The following is a 22,287-nucleotide window of genomic DNA, read 5'->3' as shown; positions in this document are numbered from 1 at the left end:
TCACATTCCAATTACATTTTAAAGGTTTAGAAACAAGTATTGGAATGGGAATTAAGGCTACATGGTTTACTTGACATTTTAAAACAAGTTTGAAGCATATTTGCATTATTTAACTACTTAATGACTTGTAAGCTAAGTAACCTACCAAAATTCACAATTATGCAACAAAATTAAACACGAACAGTAGCTAAAATCCTATGGAATCAAGTAGCTAAAACACCAACATTCATCAAGCCATTTGGATCAAAATCAAGCAAAAATCCACTTATTTTTAGCACAAAATATGACAAAAATAGCAAGAAAATTGACACCTAATTTTTTAACCAATTTTAACATGTGAAAATTATCACAAAATGCTACAAAAATATCAAGAATCCTATGTGAATTTTTTAGGAATTTTTTAAAGGTTTTTAGGACTAAAAAGTGCAAGAAAGTTATTAATTCTAACAAAAATAAGGAAAAAATGATTCAATTATTTTTCAGAGGCTTTAGCACAAAAAAATATCACAAAGATGTTGAGAAAAATATCAAGAACACATGTGAAAAATTCTAGGATTTTTGTGAACAATTTTTGGACAAACAAGGGCGTAAAAACGAAATCCGGTGGTGCACATAGCGGGAAATAGGCAAAAACGATAGATCTGTGAAGAACGGACATCCGGGCCCATACGAGAGATGGATCTTGGATCATCCAAACGCATCGGGGGCGTTGGATTGATCCAGACTCTCTCAAACCTAGATACTGATGGTTCAAAGGCCGGGGAGCACGCTACCATGGTGTACGCGCGCGCGAGATCAAACAACATATATATAAGCACAAACTTGCAAGAAAACCACACAATTAAGAACACTTCTCTCTCTATCCATGAGTTTAGAGAGAGACACTCGCAAAAAGGACGAACGGAGAAGAAGGTGGAGGACGGCGGCACGAGCTGCTCCGACGCGGTGGTCGGCCATAGCGCCGCCGCGTCGGAGCTTTTTTTAAAATTTTTTCGCTAACAGCTCCCTCTTCTTCTCCTTTGTTCGGATCTACCACTATTTTTAGCAAACAACGAACCAAAAGCGCTAGATCTACAATAAAACGAAAGGAATGAACTCTTACCTCTTGAGCTTTAAATCGGCCTCCTATGCTTCCTTTCTTAACGTTTTGCCTCTGTTTAGCTCCGTTACGGTTCTTGATTGCTCGAATCCTTCTCTTTTCACCGATTCGGAATTTGTTTGTGTTTGAAACGTTGCTTGATAGGCTTCGGTGAACTTGATTCGGCCGGAGTTCGTGATCCACGTTCTTGATTCTGTTTTGATGATGATTTTGTGGATTACGGTTCGGTGGTGATAGATGTATGTTGTTCGTGAACTCTTGGCGAATTTTGCTTCGAATTTGTATTGTTTTTGGTGGCTTTGTGACCGTTGCGGTGGTTTGTGTGGTTCGTTGTGGTGGTTACGTGCGATTACCGATTCGGTTATGGTGTTTGGGGTGGTTAGGGTTCGAAAGGGGATGAATGTTCTTGAGCATTCATCTCGGTTCGGAATTTTTGTGGAGTTTGATGCGAAAAGTTGGAGAGAGAAAAAGTGGAATCTGTTTTTCTTGATTGTGCGAGAAAATGATTGGTGAATACCGACCTTTGACCATTGAATCGGCTTTTATAGCCGATGTGTAACCGCATGGACCAATAGCAATCTGCCATGTGGCGTAACTAACTTGTGGACAAATAAAGGACTCGACATGTGGCACTTTGGACTAAGACTTGGACAAAAATGGACTAAAATGCAAACTTAGAAATTTAGGACTTAAAAATAAAAAATAAAATGAATTAAAATTGGTAACCGGAAAATAACGTAAAGTGAAACGATTAAAATTGACAAAACGGACTAAAACGAACAAATGACCTAAATGAGGTACTTTAAAGTACCTCTGCCGAAATTTCGTGTGAAATGACTAAAATGCCCCTAGGGCTAAAAGTGACCGAAAATGACTCGGATACGAATTTTAAAATGGATTTTTAACAAGGGATTGAATCAAAGACTCATATAAGCAACATTAAAAGACTCGAGACAATTTTCAGGGTTTAAACGGTGACTCTGACACTTGAAATGACCAAAATGCCCCTAGGGGCAAAAGCGACTCAAAATGACTTCAAATGCAAATTTTGGAATGGATTTTGACATAGAATGAAACAAAGACCTATTCACACTACTTGAAAGGACTTCAAACAAATTTTGAAAGACTGAGAGACACTTGACATAGGAAATGACTAAAATGCCCTTGCATGTGAATTTTGCAAATAACATTGAAATAAAATGCGAGAGAAAGAGGCAATTGATCGGAGATAGTTCAAATAACTTGAAATGCAAGAAAAGAAAGATTGATTAGTATTTTTAGGTCCAAAATTAGGGTATAACACTATCTTCTAATTGTTTCCAATCCTTTTCATCGCTATTATCATTCTTAGACTTTCATTATGTAATTAACAACTCCCTATCTTTCTTTACATCTCGCCTACGATCATCTAACTCGACTACACTATAATCTTTATTTGTTTTTACACTTTAAACATTCCTATATAACATTTGCCATAAAGTACTTATTTACCTTGGCTCTCTCACTCCAATTATCAATACTCTTAAGATCATTATTTTTCACGTCCTATTGTCAAGTCATCTTTTGTAATATCCCACTCGTCGGCTAATGGAATATTACCGGTCGAACGTGCTGAGGATTAATGTTATGGAAAGTAAGTATGACGGAACATGTTTATTACGTGGTGACGGCTAAATACGAGTTAAGTATCGGTGTCGGTATAAACATGTTTAATACGAAGGGCATTTAAGTACTTTCGCACAAGGGAGTATATAAGTGAATTTGGGGCCAAAATCTTCATATTTTCCTCTTCTTTCGTCTCTAGGTTTTGAGAGAAAGATTTTCTCTCCTCCTTCTCTGTAACTCATGCCTCCCTCTCTTCTCATAATCTTACAAACTTCCTCCTATGGTGATCAAGCATGGATCATGGCAACTTCTTGAGCAAGAAACAATTAGAATGAATGGATTAAAGCATGGTCTCGTTGAAAAGTTAAGGATCATGGATGAAGTAAAAGCTAGGGTATGATCTTGGGGAGCTTGAAGCTTGAAGGAATTGCAAGAAACATGTTAAGGTGAGTTCTTAGTTAGCTTTCCTACCTTGGTTTTGTGTGAATTCCATGTGAGAAATTCATGTTAAGTTAATTAAGAAATTAGGGATTATAGTACCCCTTTGTACCATTTATGAACAATTGTTGTTAATTGTTGCCATGCATATGATATAGATTGTTTTTATGATGTTCTAGATGATTAGGATACATTAGAACACTTGAAATTGAGGTTTTAATGTCAAAAATACAATTTACGCACTTCGGACCGATGAATGCTCGCTTAAGCATGCACAACACGCTCAAGCGTGAAAAACGTCGTAACTACCGGTCCTGCATGCTTGGGGCGCGCTTAAGCGTGCAGCCTCGGCACGGCATGTTTACAAAATTTTCATGAGGTCCCGAAATGCCGTTCGAAGCCCGTTTCTTGCAATCTTCTATTGAATTATGAACCCCTCAATTCCAAGTGACTAATGTACAATTATAAACAAGGGAAAGGCATGGCAAATCATATACAATGGTTGTTGATAAATGATATGCAAGAGTGTTATGTCATGCAATACGTCCAAGTAGTGATGTACTAAGAAAGGGAATGAATGTAGAGCCTCGATATAGCTAGTCGAGAACTAGAATGCTATGAATGAGTCCTATGTATGATAAGACGCAAATTGTTTAGTGTATTCTCTTCGCACACGAATTAGAATGACCATGCAAGCATGTTAAACCGTGAATAGATAAAGTTAATCCCTTCACTATGATGAAAATGTTTATGTAGGTAGCTTACCACTAAACGGGTAGTTCACGGACCCGTGGTTAGTGAACGGGTATGTATAGGTTTAACCTTTTATGTATGTATGTATGAATAAGACTATGATGTAGGTGTAGTTTATCATAATAGGATCGCTTAAGGATTCGTGGTAAATAAGTATGTAAGATGTAGGTGTCGTGAGAACGGGATAAGCTCTGCAAGGGGGCCCGCACGTTACTAAGGGAGTCGATGTGCCTTAGCTAGGTTTTCATCAGTTATGTATGGGATTGTTCTCGGGGTTACTCCACCCGGGGCTCTCCATAAAATGAACTTAGATAATATGTTTGTACAACGCTAACATCTATGTATGAATGAATATGACTATGTATGTTATGATATGAATGAGTACGACTATGTACGACACGATATGATCATGTTTATGATATGTCGTTAAACACGTATAAGTTTATGGAATAGAGCAAGTTATGAAGTTATACCAATGACGATCTTAGGTTTCTCTAATCGTGTGGTTTAGGATCGTGTCATGAATATGCTTTGTTTAGGCCTCGGTGCGTTTAACGTATCTTGGCATAAGATTCCCTTTAACCGCCATGACACGTATGATGTAAGCAAGACCTATGACAAGTTAAGATGAACCTACGACGGATCTAGTATGCACAACCGTCTAGGAAAGCATGGCCACACACGTATAATCAACCGTCGGGTTGTATTGTAGACACGTGGTGACCGTAGGTTTCCTGAGGTTACCTATAGCCTACTTATTTGTTTCGGATAAACATGATGGTATTGCAAGCTAGTAGCCGTATGGAGGATTCGGCAAGTGCTCGTTCGTACCCATTGCGGGATGATATGGATTTCAAGGATGCATCTACTATGTTTTAGACGAGTTGTGTTGTTTTGTTTATGTACGAACGCATATTGTTGTATAAGGTATTCTTTCATTGTAATTAAGTTGTAAAATTTTAATGTATCCGGTACTAAAGATAATGCACATGCTAAACTTTCTAGATACGTTTAGTATGGGTGTTACATTTGGTATCGGAGCAGGTCGATTCGAATCGTGCTATGGGTCATTAAGTTATAACTAAGGTAGTGGGACCATTGGGTTCCGGGTAAATATTCTAATTATTGGTTCTAGTTGATCTGATCAACTCAATTTAGCATTTGACGATTTGGACGGATGACCGAGAGCTAAATAGGACCCGGGAGGAGAGAAGTATGTGATGAAGATGAGCGGGAAGTATGAACTCGGAGTGAGTAATAGTAAGAATCTAATCATGCCGAAGGTGGCCAATGAGCTAAGTAGACGAAGTTTAATTCCTTCGGGAACATAAGGCGATGTTAAGAGTAAGATGTAGTGCTCCGACATTGTTGAGTATTAATGAAATCAATAAGCTCTCGGGGATAGAGTTATGTGAATGAAGCCAAAGATGTGAATGCCTATAGTGGAAAAGGTTCTAACGTTTGGTGTATTAAGTGGATCGGCGAGAAAAACAAGTAAAGCTGTTGGAAGTAGATGAAGACAAGGTCTAACGAGGCAGTTTTATGTGAAAGTGTTACGATGAATATGGAATTAGTTTCATTGTGCCGTGAATAATATTGATTTGATGTTAGTGTTTGCCATGCAATGACCTTATAATGTTTCCTATGAGTTTTAAGTGTTTTACGGTCAATAAGAACTTGAATTTGAGGTCTTTAAGCCAAATATATGAATTTTGAAGTGCGGGACCTGAAGGAACTCACTATAAGTGAAATAATTCGCTTGCGGCCAAGATTTTCCGAGAGGTAACTCGCCATAGGCGAGTTTGTGGCAAGTTCCACAACCTCATGGGAGTTCTTGGTTTGTTTTAAAGGCCCTATAGTATTTTCTAAGGCAACTTTTTGCAGACTTTTCGATATTGAAACCCCTCAAATGTCAAGCATGTAATACATATTTTACCTTAAAGTTTTCAAAAGAAAAGACATGAGCAAACAAAAAAGGAATTAATCTAGTTCAAGGTGAAGTCGGGAACTAATACTTCGAGAGTTAAGAAGGAGCGTGGACCATGAGTTTTAAGGTTACCGTTATATAGAAGAAACGTTGCGGGTGTGAAGTCAAGAGACGGAAAGTAGCATGGTGAAAAGTTATGTGTAATCACAAGATTCCGGATTTTGTGAAGTTATAGTTATTTCTCGAATCTATGTTTTGCGTGATTAACCTGCTAAGGCTAGTTACAATGATGGATTTTAAAAATTACAAAGTTTGAAAAGATATACGCATATGGGTGATTGGAGTTGGCGTTTTAGAAATTAAAATGGAATTCTGCAGATATTGGTCCGTTATGACTCGCGTAAAGTAAGCTAAACTCACTTGGAGCAAGATTTGATGGCACTGTTGTGTTATCAACTCGTTCCATGATTTTATGGTAACGACTAGTACCCAGATTCACGATGTTTTTATATATGATGAAGAATCATCAACGCCAATGACCCATGTGCTAATTTTATGAAAATTTCTTTAAGAGAGAAATCAACGAGCAAACATTAGTAGGATTAAGCAAAGCATGGTATGCGAGAATATGAAGATGCAACGTTGGATATATATATGGAAGGCATGTAAGAGTACATGAAGAGTCTACCATGGGAATTTGTAAGGATGATTCATGGAAATGGTAAATATGTAGTAACAACGAAGTGCACTATGAGTCAAGATTGTTCGAGAACAAGTTTAAGTATGATATTGATATGTCGGGAGATAAGCCAAAATATTGAGTACGTGATGTCTATCCATAAGGAAAGTATATGATTATACGATAAGCTTATCGTGAGATTCAATCTCACAAAGCGGTGAAAAGTGTTAGGTTGCCGCGTTGGTTGCGGCATGGAAGATTTTGATAAGATAGTAATCATATGTAGAAGGAGTGTGAAGTTTCACTCATCTCGACGGATTAGAGTATTGGTTAAAGACAACCGGTGGGAACCGAGTGGCGCAACGGAAGTTAATCGGTAAGGTTTTTGACGGTATACGTGGAGGCTTGAGTTTGACGGTAAGAATCTTAGTGAGGAATGTTCGGTGTAGTAATACGGTTTTAGTGTGAAGCATTGTGAGACGAGCGAGAAGTTCTTGATGAAATGTTTTTCAATCAATCAAAAGTAAGTATTGTATATCGTCTCCACGGGGACTAGTGCGATATCACGGACAATTTGTAAGACCCGTAATTTTAAGAATAAATAAATATTAATATTATAATATTATGTTTCCATGTCTATTTTAATTTATGTTCAAATAAAAATAAATAATACCTTCGACTATGAATTTTTATCGCTACTCGAATATTACTCATGATAAATTTTTCGGAAAATTTCTCGAGAATTTAATTTTCAATCTCTTCCACAAACGGAAAATTTACCACGCTTAAGTTTTAAAACAAACTCCGTTTCGTACGAAATTTTTTGTATAGACTCATAAAATTATTCATGATAGATTAATGCATTAAAAATAATTTTCCGTCGGGAATTTTCACGGCGAGAAAATGTCGTATAGAATACTCGAATAAAAAGTTATTTTATCGGTAAATATGATTTTGGACATTTTTATCGGTATCACGTATAACTTGTCAACCGCATTTACGTTTAAAATTAAGTGACTTGTTATAGAAATAAATGAGAACAAATAACTATGATGAGTTTTTAGAAGTGACTAATTATTTTTATATTGGTAGAAATGATATTAATTAGAGGACAAAAGGGTAACAAAGATTATCTTTGATGAGAAAATATCTACTTTCATCTTATCCTCTTAGAAATTTTACACGGCACCAACATTTTATGACCCAAGAGTTAGAATTTTATTATCTAATCTATTTAAGTGACTTAGCAACCAAGAAAATATCTTCCCCTTATTCCTCCCTCACATGGTAACCACACACACTTACATATTCTAATTCTTTTATAAATATATGTATATGTATGCCAATCAAGTTGCTCATTTCCTTCAAAAAAAAAAAAAGTTGCTCATTCTCCCTTCATTCTCTCATTCTCTCACGTTTCTTTCTTCTTTCTTCTCTCTTCTTTCTATTGTCTTCATTCTTCTCTCTTCTTCCTTCATCCATATCTCTTCATCCATATCTTTTCATTTTTCTTTCCTTTTCACCTCCCTCTTTCCTTACTAGTACTTCTATTTTTACTTTCCTCTCTATCATCTTGAGTGCTTGATACTACAAAAGTAACTACTAGCTATGTTGTTTTTATTTTACTTATAATCTAAGCAATATTATCACAAGACCTCCTTTTGTTTAACTTAACTAATTTCTCTAATTTGATTATTATTAAAAGAAGTCTCACCTTAAACACCATACATGAACTTATGCTACCTTGATTTTCTCCAAACTATCTATATCAAGTAAACTTTGTGAACTATGAAGAAAATTAAGAGGTGTTGATTGGGAGCTAGAATCTAGTAATGATTTTATGGTGACTATAAGCCTAATTAAGGTAACAATTTCCTTCCTTTTATTTTACTTCCTCTATGATCGAAACTTTGCTATTGTATTATTCTTAAAAACCAATTGATCTAATAATAGTTTATAAGTTAGTAGGCTTTTAAAGGAACAAAGTTCTTTCCACTTCTTTTATTTTTTGTGTTGGGCGAACCATAAGGTTCTTGTTGACAAAAATATATTCTTTGACTTTATCATATATTGGGTATAGGTAATGATTGACCCAAAAGAAAAGTTGTCTTTGAAGAAAAATAGTTTTTGTAAGGGAATTGAGTTTTGATTATTTTCTTTGTTGATTTAACTAAGGTGTGTTGGATATATTTAAAGAAAATATGATGTAGCTGTGTGTGAGTATGGGGAGGGTTATTTTAGAAATTATTATCTTTGAAAATGAAAAATTAAGTAAAAAGAATGTAAAATAATTAAGGATATACTTTTAAGCCACCACCCTTTTGCCATATATGGAACCTTCCCCGGAAACATTGGACATATTGGACTTTTAACGTGTGTATATATACATATGGAAGATGCAAAGAAAAATGAATATATGGACATTTGGACTTTGACTTTCCTCTGAATCATGACTAACAAAATATATAACTATGTGTCGATATAAAGGAAAAAACAATGTTAATTAACTTAGTAGAATTAAGAGTTGTAGTTATGGACTTTGGAATGAAACTTAGTTTTGGTGTGAAATAGATTATTTAATATTATTGAATTCTTCTAATAATTTTGATAGTTTTAAGGGAATCCTAAAATTGAACCTTTGTTATTACTTTGGGTCTAAAACCAATGAGTTAGTTAGTAACTAAAACGAATACTTATTAGACACTAAAGTTAATAATATTTTTAGAATGAGAACTTTAGAATAAAAATTTATACCGGCTAGATTTATTTTCTCAAGGCAATGTTTTAGAAAAATAATTGTTTGATTTTGTATACTAGGTCCTTTAAAATAATAATAAATAAATGACTTAAGGATGAACTTATTTGATTAAACAACAATGGAAAATAATGTTTATGATATTTTTTATAAATTTAGATTGCGCGTTTAATATTTTAACGGACTTAACGAAGTTTGGGACAAGACAACCTTAACATAGTTAGAAATTTATCTTAATCGAAGGTAATTTTGAATTGATAATTAATTATAGAAAAACAAAACCTTATTTTTGGTGTTATTCTTAAATCTTCAAAATTTTGGTCTCTTGGATAGAAAATTGTCAAGTCGTATTTTCTTGCTCTCTCTTAAGTTTGATCATCTCCCTCTATTCGCTTCGGTCTCTTTTCCCTTCTCTTAAGTGTCCGTGTCATGAACTTTGACGGACATGTGAGAGTTGAGTGAGAGTAAAGTGAGATTGTGAGAGAGTTTGAAGAAATGAGTAAGATAATAAATAAAGGCCTTTACTTGGAGGGCTATTGGTGTGAGAACAAAATTTGGAATATCACCTTTGCGAATGCTATTGGGTTCTTGAGGGTTTTTGATGTCTAAAAGAAATAAAAGGGAATGCTTTGCTCAAGTAAGGGCACTCTCTTGAAACACTATAATTACTTAAATGCGTGGTTGGTTTATGTGCTTATATTTGTTTTGTTTGTGAATAAACATTTGGAGTAAATATGTTTACCCGGTTGGAGATGATATGTTATCAATTTGATTATGATCTATTGATGTGCTTTGCTTTCAAAATAATTGAAATGCACGATGAATTTATGTGGTTATACATTATGATTAAGAATATATGTATGAACAAGCATTTTATTGATATTACATATGCTTTTGAGATATGTAAGATGTTGCATTAGCATATAAGGGGAATCGCATGCTCATGCATTTCATAGTAAACGTGGCCACCAGAGAGGAGTCACGAGGTGCACCTTGGAGAGGTGGCACGGGGTGCATTGAAGACCACCTTATCCCGTAGTGGATCATTGAGTCGATAGATGGGTAGATACTCATCTCCTTATGTGGAGTTGCCACAACCCTCTGCGGAGGTGTATTAATTCCGGAATCATTTGCATGTGATGTCCTGTGATAGGCTTCACACTCATGTAGAGTCTGCATTTTTAGGCTAAATGTGCATTGTTATAGTTTATATGTTGAATGTTTATTTGAAAGCCATTTACCATGCCTACATGCAATGCATGTTGTATTTCTGTAATTATGTTGTTTTTAGATCGTGACCCTCTACATTAATTCGTGGATCGGGCTTTGCCCCACATCCAAATAGGGAGTCGTTAAGCGGGAGTGACAAAGACTTCGGAGGAGTAGCGATTTGGGAAGTCAAGCTTGGGTCATCGGTAGGTCTCAAACCAATTCGGTCCGGTTTAGAGTTAAGGATCAGCTTTAGGATTCTTTTTAATTTTTAGTTAATACTTTTGATAGAAAATTCTCCCTACGCGGAGGATGTAATTGTGTCTTGTAAACTATTTTGTTGCCAAACAAAGCTCTATATAACTACGACGTTCATTATAAAAAGTAACCTTTAGTTTATTTTGTTAATAAAATTCTATGACTTGTGATTAAAAAGTATTTATTTATTCTTTTGTTCGTTTTAAAAAATAAAAAAAACTAACACAATTTCGGTGTTAAAAAAAAGGGGCGTTACACAATTTATCATCAAATATCATTCTAAGTATTAAGAGTACTTGTTTGTTTTAATTGTAACTAGATTAACTAAATTGAAAAAGTAAAAGTTGAGATTAATAAGGCTTGAAATTTGTTAGGATCAAAATTCCTTAACCAAGCGTCACACATAACCTAATAATCAAAAATGGATTCTAGCTTCTCAAACAATATTATCACAATCATTTCTACAATATGCTTCGTGTCCAAAGTGATATCATTATTTCTAAGGTATCGTTTAAACATCGATTTCCCAAACATTCAAACGATCACAAAGACGATCGGATAACTTAATCGACGATTTCCCAACCGATTAAATGTCCGAAAGCATTAAGTTCTTGATTAAAGATGATTATCAAAGATTAACAAACGTGTCAAGAATGATAACTTAAGATAGATTGTTACTCTAGTTCTAAATTCAAGAGTTCGTGTCCAAATCATCTTGAATCTCTTTGAAAGCATTAAGAGCAAGAATAACAACAATATTAAATAAACATGCTAGAACCATATACTTATAGATCAAAAGATTACATGTTGACAAAGATCAAGTACCTCTAATCCTAACAAAGGAGATTTAGATACTCATTGTCATGGAAGCCTTGCAAGAATGGATTGAAAAGGAAGGATTCATTGCAACTTGTGATGTCTCAACAAAGGAGGAAGAATCCAACTTCTAATCACTCTCAATCTATATGATCTAACCATATTTCTCCCTACAAAAGATATTACAAGTGAAAACTATGAAAATTTAAGGGAAACTAAGATTAAAAACTCCTCTCTTTTCAAAGAATAGCAAGTAGGCTATTTATAGAATTCTGCCTCTGCACAAACTCACCATTGCGAGTAACTTAACTCGCAATTACGAGTTAAGGATTACGGACCAATAAGCTGCCGTCATGTCACCTCTGCGGGGCTAGACCGCCCTAACTCGCAACTACGAGTAAATGAACTCGCCATTGCGAGTTGCTCGCATTTGTTACTCGCCATTGCGAGTTGAGTGCGAGTAGCTACCGCCTCCCTGGATCGGCTTCGCCATTTTGCACTTTTTCAAGATTTTTCTTCTTTGCTCACTTTGTTTTGGGGTAAATTCACATAAAAGGATAAAGTAAGATGTATAAAGCGTAATAAGACATTTAACGCTTATCTATTGGCTTTTCCTTCAATAACTTGCAAAGCAAGCAACAAAAAGTGCATAAAATACAACATGAATTTAACACTTCTTGGCACTTATCAAACTCTCCCCAACTTAACTCTTTGTTTGTCCTCAAACAAAAGATTGAAAATCAAACAAGTCAATAGGACAAGACAACGGTACAAAAGGCTTTCAAAACTTTTTTCGGATAAATGATTTAAAATGAATGCGCGGGCAAGTCTAAGTTTCCAACTAATCTAAAATTCTACTATAACTATGAAATGAGTCCTATGTACAAAGTTCATGTCAAAAAGTTCAAGTCAATAATACATTTACTTACGAACCACACCTAACACACTTCTTTGAAAGTAGATAAACAATTGAAATCAAATGAGTGAGGGTTATGAACACACATCCGGCAATCAAGTTAACATTCCAATCAAGTTATGTGTCCACCCAACTATCATTTCAAAAGGCACAAAAAAAAACATGGATCAAAAGGTCTTCAAGGGTTATAACTTGGCTTGGCTACAAAAGAAAGGACATTTGTGGGAAAATTGAATTCGAAGGCCAAGCATAAGGGAACATTCCTTCTATTTACAACCAAAAGACAAAATTACAAGAATCCCCTTAATTCTATACAAACCCTTGTTGTTCACACATGATACACTTTGATCTTGACAACTTATTCTATTTTTGGATTTTTCTTTCTTTTTTCTCTATTTCTCTTTTTCTTTTTCTTTTTTTGTATTTACAACACCATGTTGTCTTGATCAAGAATAAAATTACACCATTGTACTTGACAAAAGATTTACATCTACCTTTTCTCCCCAACTTGAATCAAATCATACCCTATTTGAATGTTCCCCTACTCTAAGGTAAAAGGGACAAATAAACGATGAAAGTTTAGGGTTCAACAATTAAAAACGTCTCGAGTCCTAAAGTGCGTCAAAAATGAACTTGGGAATTTGAAAAATTTAAGGGAAAATTCATCAAGCATTGTGCTTATGAATTGTCGGTTCATAATTGATGACTCCGATTCATTTGGCTCAAGTGGGTTAGAAAGTACGCGCTCTTCTCACAAGGTAGGCTATTTGTGGTCAAGTATGTTTCACACAATAACAAAAATGTGCCTTGAGCATTTCCATGCCTTCACACAACTTAAAACAATTATTGGATTTAACATAACACAACCGAGTTAAACAATGAATGCCGGTCTCCTTGCATATAGAACAAACAATTGAGGTTTCCTCACTTTTAGGCTAGAACTAAGTGGTTCACAAACAAATACATCCTCGCAAAGAACTAAATGCAATGAAATTTGTACAAAGTACCCGTTTCATATTCGAGTAAAAACCTAGAAAAGCTGGTAACTTGTACCTTGGATTTGCGCTTTTACCACAATTATGTATCAATATCAATCATCTAAGATTTGAAAATTAAGCAAGAGTGATAGAAAAGAAACTTCCACATTTTTCACATGGTTTCCTAATGAAGTACTTATCTAACCAAAAGTGCTAACTCATTATTTTAACTAACAATACAACATTAAACAATACTAATATGAATACGAACATCACAATACTAATTAAAACGAGCTAAAATAAGTACGAGTCATCGTGCTAAAATAAAAATAACCAACGAAGCAAAATAATGTTCACAAAGTAGCATAAGAGAAAGAAAATAAAAGATAAATGAGAAGGTAAGAATTGACTTGAAAGCTTAATAAGATATCAATCAATAAAGGATGAGCTTTCAAGTCTTTTCTTCCTTCTCAACCCTGCATGTCATCATCTGATCCCTGGTGAGATGAAGTGGCACTATGGACATTTGCCGGATCGTCTGCTCGTTTCCTCCTTCATTGCCAACACCACCAACATCTTCCTCCATGTTTGCATCCTCATGACCTGCAAAGAATCCACCCCCTCCATAGGGACCTGGCATGTCCTCGGGCCGGTTGACATAAGTTTGAAACGCGGGAGGGGTCATAAGGCGATCCATGATCTCCGGAGGATACCCGGCCTATTTCTTTGCATCAGAAATCGAGACTCTTTGGAAGTAAATGTTGTTGGAGTAAGCCCTAATAGCCAATCTATATTGATTGGGTTTGGCTTTGTATCATGATATTGATATAAATATATATATTGTGAAACTATAAATTAAAAGGCATTTCTTTATTGATTTTGTTTTGTTTCAAAATAATGAAGTCCCTAGAATAGTTAGTCCGTTTAATGGAACATTAAGTATAACTTAATTGTGAGACCCCGTTAAACATAAGGAAACTATTCTAAAAGTATCCGTAGTCAAGCTTTATTGAGAAGTGGGATATCATTAAAGCATAGAGACTATTATGTGGGTAGGCTGATGATCACATCTCACGGATCATGGATAAAGAGTTATCAAGTCTTCACATAGATATAAATATTAGGAGTAATATTTATATTGGATTGACCCGCCGTGAGAATACTACATAGTAAGTTATGCAATTGTCATAAGATATTCTCACAATGATAATAGTGTATATCGCTCTTGGACTGAAACCACTATGATCCCTAGATGTGGACTCAAGTGCTTTGTTGTCATTCTAACGTTGTACGTAAAAGGATAACCATAACGTTGGTTGATGGGTACTTGATGAAGCATGCTGAGGGACATGAGTGTCCTAGATGGGATTTGTCCCTCCTCATAAACGGAGATATATCTTTAGGCCTCTTGATGAAATATGGTTGTAAAATTGCATGGCCATGCCGAACTAAGTCAATATAAGATATTGGACTTATTCGTTATTCAAGTATATTTCGGAATCAAGGAATATAAACATTGATCTATACAAGGGTGACAATATCTATGCCTTGGGATCAATAAAGATATCGAGACAAAGGAGTAAGTGTACACATGAGTATTATCATGGAAAGGTTTCGTCGAGATCACATGACATTCTTGTCACTTGTGTAGCAATGATGTGTTGCTAGATACCGCTCATTGTTTATAATATTAAATATTAGATTTAATATTATTGCCAACGTGACTAGAACCTATAGGGTCACACACAAAGAACAGTCAAAAGAGAAATATATAAGTATGACTTATATAAGGGGTGCGTTTAGTAAATAACGCTAATTAGTTAGCAAAATTACTAAACTCGTTGTTGGGCTTGCTAAAGCCCAATAGTGACTTATGACTTGCAGAGCACACTAGAAGTTCTATAAATAGAACTGCGGTGCTGAAGTTTTTGGTTACACGTTTTGAAGCAACCCCTTTCTTCTCTGCACTTCCAATTCATTGGCTAGCACCGAGTTTTGGAGGAGCACCTTGTTCGTGTGGACTTACTAGAGGCTTTCTTGCTTTGCTTAGTTTGTGATCGTGATTCGAACGAAACTATCGAGGTAACAATCGTATCACCGATTCATGTCAAATTCGTAATGATCCAAGGAAAGAAAATCGAAATTCTTCTTCTTCTTCTTCTTCTTCTTCATTGTGTATGATATCTTTCGATTTTCCTTCAAATGTTTGCACGGTTTGTGGCTGCCGGCATGTTCCAAGTGTGCATATTGCTATGATGTTCCCACCGAGCATAGCTTGCAAAGTCAAAATCGGCGAGTGGGTTGTGAGGGAGGTGCCGAGAAGATGAAGCTTTCTTGCTTTTACCTTTGTCTTTGTCTTTGTCTTTGTCACTCCAAATCCGGCGGGTAATGAAAGCGTCATCAATGGGGTTTTTGATGACTTCATGAACGAAGAGGGCATCCGCATATTGGTGTCTTTGATAAGTCCCATGATTAATCCGGAAAGGAGAGGCTGGTTTTTGGTTCCTTGTTACCTTGAAGAGTAACTAACTTTAGTTCCCAAGCAATGGTCGATCAATATCTACCTTAATCCCCTTGAGAATGTAGTAAATAAGGGGACATACATTTACGGTGGTGTCGGCCAAATGGTTGTTAGGTTTGACATTGTGTAGGATGAACCTCATGACAAGCTTGGCCGGTTTTATCATGATCTTGTATTGAGCCCTATGCTCTCTCCCTGCATCACTTAGGTCATAGTTTTCCCCCTCTAACATAATGAACTTTTTTATCTCCTCATGGATTTCATCAAGGAGGAAGTGACCCTTGCTCTATTTATCATGAAAATCATCTATCCCACTCTCGGCCTCAACATCCGGATCGAATGGGTTTCCTAGGTAAATGTTAATAGCCTCGCGATCGAACCGGATTGTCCGACCTCTCACAAAGGTTTCAAAGGTGAATGGGCCGGTTTGAGGGTTTTACGGAAGGGCGTTTGCATAGAATTCATGCACCAACTCAGCATTGATATTGGTTATAGGGTTAAGGAGTCGGGTCCACCCTTGTGCAAGGAAAAGCTCAAGAATATGTTTGTATGGTCCCTCGGGGCTGATTTTAAAAACTTTCTCACTCCACGTGGACTTGTTTGTTAAGTTCATTATACTTGTTACGATGGTACCTAGACCTAAACCTTTCCCCGTCAAATGATTGGTTTCTAGGTGGGGGTTGAGGTGCAGATGTTTCGCCTTTCTTTCTTTACGGTGTTAAGCTGGATTCTTTGGTGCCATACCTACAAAACAACCGGGAGATACCATACACAACAAAATCGACAATTAAATAACAATATGGAACATTAGAAATCAATTGCGAGCTTAAACGAGTTTGGTGCACGAAAAATGTTTGAGTTACGTCTTAACTCTCAATGGCGAGTAACTTCACTCGCAATTGCGAGTTATGATGAACACTCGCTGCGAGTAAATTCACTCGCAATTGCGAGTTACCCGAAAATTGGCAAAACGCAACCCTTTTCAAAATTTGCTCGGTGCCATGTTGTCCTAACCCTAATTAAAGCATTTACGACTCTAGAATTGACGGAGAGATGAGCTAAATCATGTATTAGGTTTGAAATTCGAATTTGGTACACAAAAACCCTATTTTTATGTTTTTTTTTTTACAATCAAAAACTTTGGATGCAAATGGAAAGGAGTACAAATGTTTGTGCATGATTTTGTCTCATCTCGGTCATTTGGGCATTTTGTTCACGAATTAGAATCAACGAGAAAAAAAATCTTCTACCCTAGGGTTTCATGCATACGTTCAAAAGGAAAACAAAACCAAAGAATCATAACACAAACTGTTTGTTAGAAATGAATGAAAACAAGTGCATAGATGAATTCCTAAGTTGAAACTTGACTTGATTTTCTTATTGAAATTTTTGGCTTTGAAAATTAGGGTTAGTGTTGATGTTTGAGAGAAGAAAATGGAGAAATTTTTGTAGAGAGAGAAAGTTACAACGAAAATGATAAGGAATATGTGGTAATGGGGAGAGTTAATGGGAGTTAGTGGGTTTGGTTTTCGTAATCGTCGAACTGCACTAACTTGCAATGGCGAGCAACTCTACTCGCAATTGCGAGTTAATTGGTGGTCAACACGGTCAAAGACCACTTTGTTCGCAGTTGCAAGTTGTTTTACTTGCAATTGCGAGTTATGACATTTCAGAAATCTATTTGGGATGTTTTGATGCATGCACATGACTCTAATACCTAATATGCCTTAAAAACAATAAAAAGACTTACAAAGTTGGGTTGCCTCCCAACAAGCGCTTGTTTAACGTCGTTAGCTCGACGCCTTTTTCGTTAGGGTGGCCAAAATGAAACATTCAACACATCATCTTTTGAAATCCTACTCTTTGGGAGGAATTCCATGAACTTTAGATACTTGACGCGGAGTCCATATCATCCCTAACTTTGATTTGTTGAACAAGGTGCAAATTTCATTAATGACCCGATCAATTTCTACCTTGTTCACTTTCTTTCCCCTTGCTTCCGGTAATTCTTCCTTGCCAAGTAACCGTTCTCGTTTCTCTGTAACCATCATCACTTCTCCATTATCAAGCTTGTTTTGGCCTCTTCAATATATGAGTCATGGCCTTCTAACATTGTATCTTCCTCGGTTTCAACAATATTTTCTTCTACAATCTCTCCAACTTTCTCAACCATATTTAAATTATTTTGTTGTTCTCTGTGAGTGTATTGAATGTTGGCTTAGTTATCCATGATTTGTGCTTGAATCATCTCCATACGAAATGATAAATTCTCCAATCTTCGTTTGGTATCTTGCATGTTTATCATGGATTGTTGATCTTGTTGATATGGTTATCCGTTCATCTTCGAAGGATATTGTTGATACTGTTGATATGGTTCATACTCATATTGAGCGCGAAGTTGAAACAACCATGATCGGCCATGATTTCTTTTATGTTGAGAATGCGAAACGGGTATTACTAACAAGAAAACATTTCTTTGTATACCAAAGAGGGGTTAGTACAAAACCCTATAAAGTAAAGAAAAATATTTACGGAATATGTACAAATGCATAAAATGATAAATCAATCGTACTATCTATGATATCTAAACGCCGGTCCGGCAACGGCGCCATTTTGATGAAATGTTTTTCAATCAATCAAAAGTATGTATTGTATATCGTCTCCACATGGACTAGTGCGATATCACGGACAATTCATCATAAAATATCATTCTAAGTATCAAGAGTACTTATTTGTTTCAATTGTAACTAGATTAACTAAATTGCAAAAGTAAAAGTTGAGATTAATAAGGCTTGAAACTTGTGAGGATCAAAATTCCTTAACCAAGCGTCACACATAACCTAATAATCAAAAATGGATTCTAGCTTTCCAAACAATATTATCACAATCATTTCTACAATATCCTTCGTGTCCAAAGTGATATCATTATTTATAAGGTATCGTTTAAACATCGATTTCCCAAACATTCAAACGATCACAAAGACGATCGGATAACTTAATCGACGATTTCCCAACCGATTAAATGTCCGAAAGCATTAAGTTCTTGATTAAAGATGATTATCAAAGATTAACAAATGTGTCAAGAATGATAACTTAAGATAGATTGTTACTCTAGTTCTAAATTCAAGAGTTCGTGTCCAAATCATCTTGAATCTCTTTGAAAGCATTAAGAGCAAGAGTAACAACAATATTAAATAAACATGCTAGAACCATATATTTATAAATCAAAAGATTACATGTTAACAAAGATCAAGTACCTCTAATCCTAACAAAGGAGATTTAGCTACTCATTGTCATGGAAGCCTTGCAAGAATGGATTGAAAAGTAAGGATTCATTACAACTTGTGATGTCTAAACAAAGGAGGAAGAATCCAACTTCTAATCACTCTCACTCTATATGATCTAACCCTATTTCTCCCTACAAAAGATATTACAAGTGAAAACTATGAAAACCTAAGGGAAAATAAGATTAAAAACTCCTATCTTTTCAAGGAATAGCAAGTAGGCTATTTATAGAATTCGCTTTCTGCACAAACTCGCCATTGCGAGTAACTTCACTCGCAATTGCGAGTTAAGGATTCTGGACCAATAAGCCGCCGTCACGTCACCTCCGAGGGGCTAGACCGCCCTAACTTGCAACTGCGAGTAAATGAACTCGCCATTGAGAGTTGCGTGCATTTGTTACTCGTCATTGCGAGTTGAGTGCGAGTAGCTACGCCTCTTGGATCGGCTTCTGCCATTTTGCACTTTTTCAAGATTTTTCTTCTTTGCTCACCGTCTTGGGGTAAATTCCTGCATAAAATGATAGAGTAAGATATATAAAGCGTAATAAAGCATTTAACGCTTATCTCTCGGCTTTTCCTTCAATAACTTGCAAAGCAAGCAACAAAAAGTGCATAAAATACAACATGAATTTAACACTTCTTGGCACTTATCGGTTCTCGAAACGTTAAGTAAGTAATGAGACTTATACGGTCAGGTGATAGATATGGTAAAAGTATAATGAATGTGTCTCCACCAAGTAAGATAGTAAAGACTACGGTCACTACAAATGAAGTAATCGGGTTGCCTAATTGGTGATGTCAAATTTACGCAAGAAGCGTCAGTCGGCTAGAAAGAGTGTATGCTATGGCAATAGAAATACATGTAAAATTTGAAAGGTTTCTTCTTACGACTCAAAGTAATGATCAAGTTAACAAGTGTGATAACCGGTATCCGAATATGATGTTATGAAGATTCAAGTTCGGTGTTCTTGGAATAAGGGAACGAGATATCGTCATGAGGGTCAAGGATCCTATATGATTTATGTTATGCGGTAATGTGTATCCGAGATATGCATGTAAGTTAAGAAGGAATAGGAAAGAATCCATGTTTGACGTTTAAAAATTTTATCACGAAAGGAGATACGATTCTTGAGTTATGCGAGATGAGATTCATACCCACATGTGATAAACTTGTTAAGTGATAACGATACTTGATATAATAATGTCAAACCATGATTTTATAGCTTTTAAAGTTAAGACGGGTATTAGGGGACTTGGGAACGAAGTTTATCTTAAAAATAAGAAATTTTTATGTTACGAAACCAATGACACACACCATAAGCGAGTAAGCTCACTTATGACGTGCGGACTTCGGGACCAACTCGTCATAGGCGAGCTTGGGGTGAGTTGAAAACCTTTTTCAAAAATATAGTGACTCGTCTGTGGTTCCGCGGTACCGTTAAGGGTTTGGTTTCGCAATGTTCTTTTAAAAAGTTATGCATCTATACGTTCCAAGGACCCGTATACTAATGTTTAGAAGATTTCTTAAAGCAAAATGGTAGAACAAGTATCATTATTATCTAACAATATGTGGCACTTGAAAGTATGTAAAACACTATGGAAATTAAGGTTTGACGAAGTGAACAACATTGTTCTTCGAAGGGTCATATGGGACGTACAAGTTTCTATTGAGAGTATTCAAGTGCAAGTGGTCTAAGGCGGAAGATTCAAGAACATGTGAACTAAAAGGCGGTTAATGGATGTCGGGAGTATCGGCGTAATTGATTTCGTTTCCTCATGCTAAATTATATGAGTTATCCAAGAATTTGGGTGCAATGAGATTGTAACGAGATCGGAAGATTTCTTAAGACTACGAGATGAGAAAAGCAGATTGCAGAATCGTTGGATAACCAATGTAAGTAAGAAGTATGAGTACGAAGGTACAATAAGAAAGATTAAGTATGGATTATGCGTATGTATGAACTATGAGTGTGCACAACACGATACTTTGAAAATAAGTAAGCAACTGCGGGGCAAACCTGGTTTCCAATAGGACCCCGAGTTGAAAGGCAAATCCGAGTGTTCCGATTAATGATAAGTTACTTATACGAATGGTTTATGTTAAGCGAATAAGATATGGATCCGAGACAACCGGTCCACATGTAGCGAGGGTAAGTTCTAATCACAATGATCTAAGATAACTCTAGATTCGAGGAGGATATCAAGACTAAGAAGACTAAATTTAGTTATATGCGGCTTAAAAGCAAGATGAATTACATGTTTTAATGAGGAGAGTATACATCGAACTCTTTTGAGAGTGTATAACTAGATTTTGTATGACCGAGTCCAAAGATGGTATATTTTAGTTGCAATGATTGGTAAGTAATCTCTAAATTTCGAGGACGAAAATTCTTTTAAGGGGGTAGAGTGTAATATCCCACTCGTCGGCTAATGGAATATTACCGGTCTAACGTGCCAGAAGATTAATGTTATGGAAAGTAAGTATGACGGAACATGTATATTACGTGGTGACGGCTAAATACGAGTTAAGTATCGGTGTCGGTATAAACACGTTTAATACGAAGGGCATTTAAGTACTTTCGCACGGGGAGTATATAAGTGAATTTTGGGCCAAAATCTTCATATTTTCCTCTTCTTTCTCTCTCTAGGTTTTGAGAGAAAGATTTTCTCTCCTCCTTCTCTCTAACTCACGCCTCCATTTCTTCTCATAATCTTCCAAACTTCCTCCTATGGTGATCAAGCATGGATCATGGCAACTTCTTGAGTAAGAAACAATTAGAATGAATGGATTAAAGCATGGTTTGGTTGAAAAGTTAAGGATCATGGATGAAGTAAAAGCTAGGGTATGATCTTGGGGAGCTTGAAGCTTGTAGGAATTGCAAGAAACATGTTAAGGTGAGTTCTTAGTTAGCTTTCCTACCTTGTTTTTGTGTGAATTCCATGTGAGAAATTCATGTTAAGTTAATTAAGAAAGTAGGGATTATAGTACCCCTTTGTACCATTTATGAACAATTGTTGTTAAATGTTGCCATGCATATGATATAGATTGT

At 35.9% G+C, this 22,287-nt stretch overlaps 1 long non-coding RNA gene across 1 annotated transcript; it reads left to right on the top strand.

Moving 5' to 3' along the window:
* Positions 1-7,854: 7,854 nt before the first annotated feature.
* On the top strand, positions 7,855-10,911 carry LOC146899389 (uncharacterized). Its single transcript, XR_015022839.1, has 2 exons — positions 7,855-9,893; positions 10,548-10,911. It is a non-coding gene; the product is annotated as an uncharacterized LOC146899389 (long non-coding RNA).
* The last annotated feature ends 11,376 nt before the right edge of the window (positions 10,912-22,287 follow it).

Source organism: Medicago sativa, chromosome 8 (genome assembly GCF_051527215.1).
Source record: "Medicago sativa cultivar Bolivia chromosome 8, Bolivia_mono, whole genome shotgun sequence".
In the NCBI taxonomy this organism is placed as follows: domain Eukaryota; kingdom Viridiplantae; phylum Streptophyta; class Magnoliopsida; order Fabales; family Fabaceae; genus Medicago; species Medicago sativa.
This window is presented reverse-complemented; position numbering and strand designations above follow the sequence as displayed.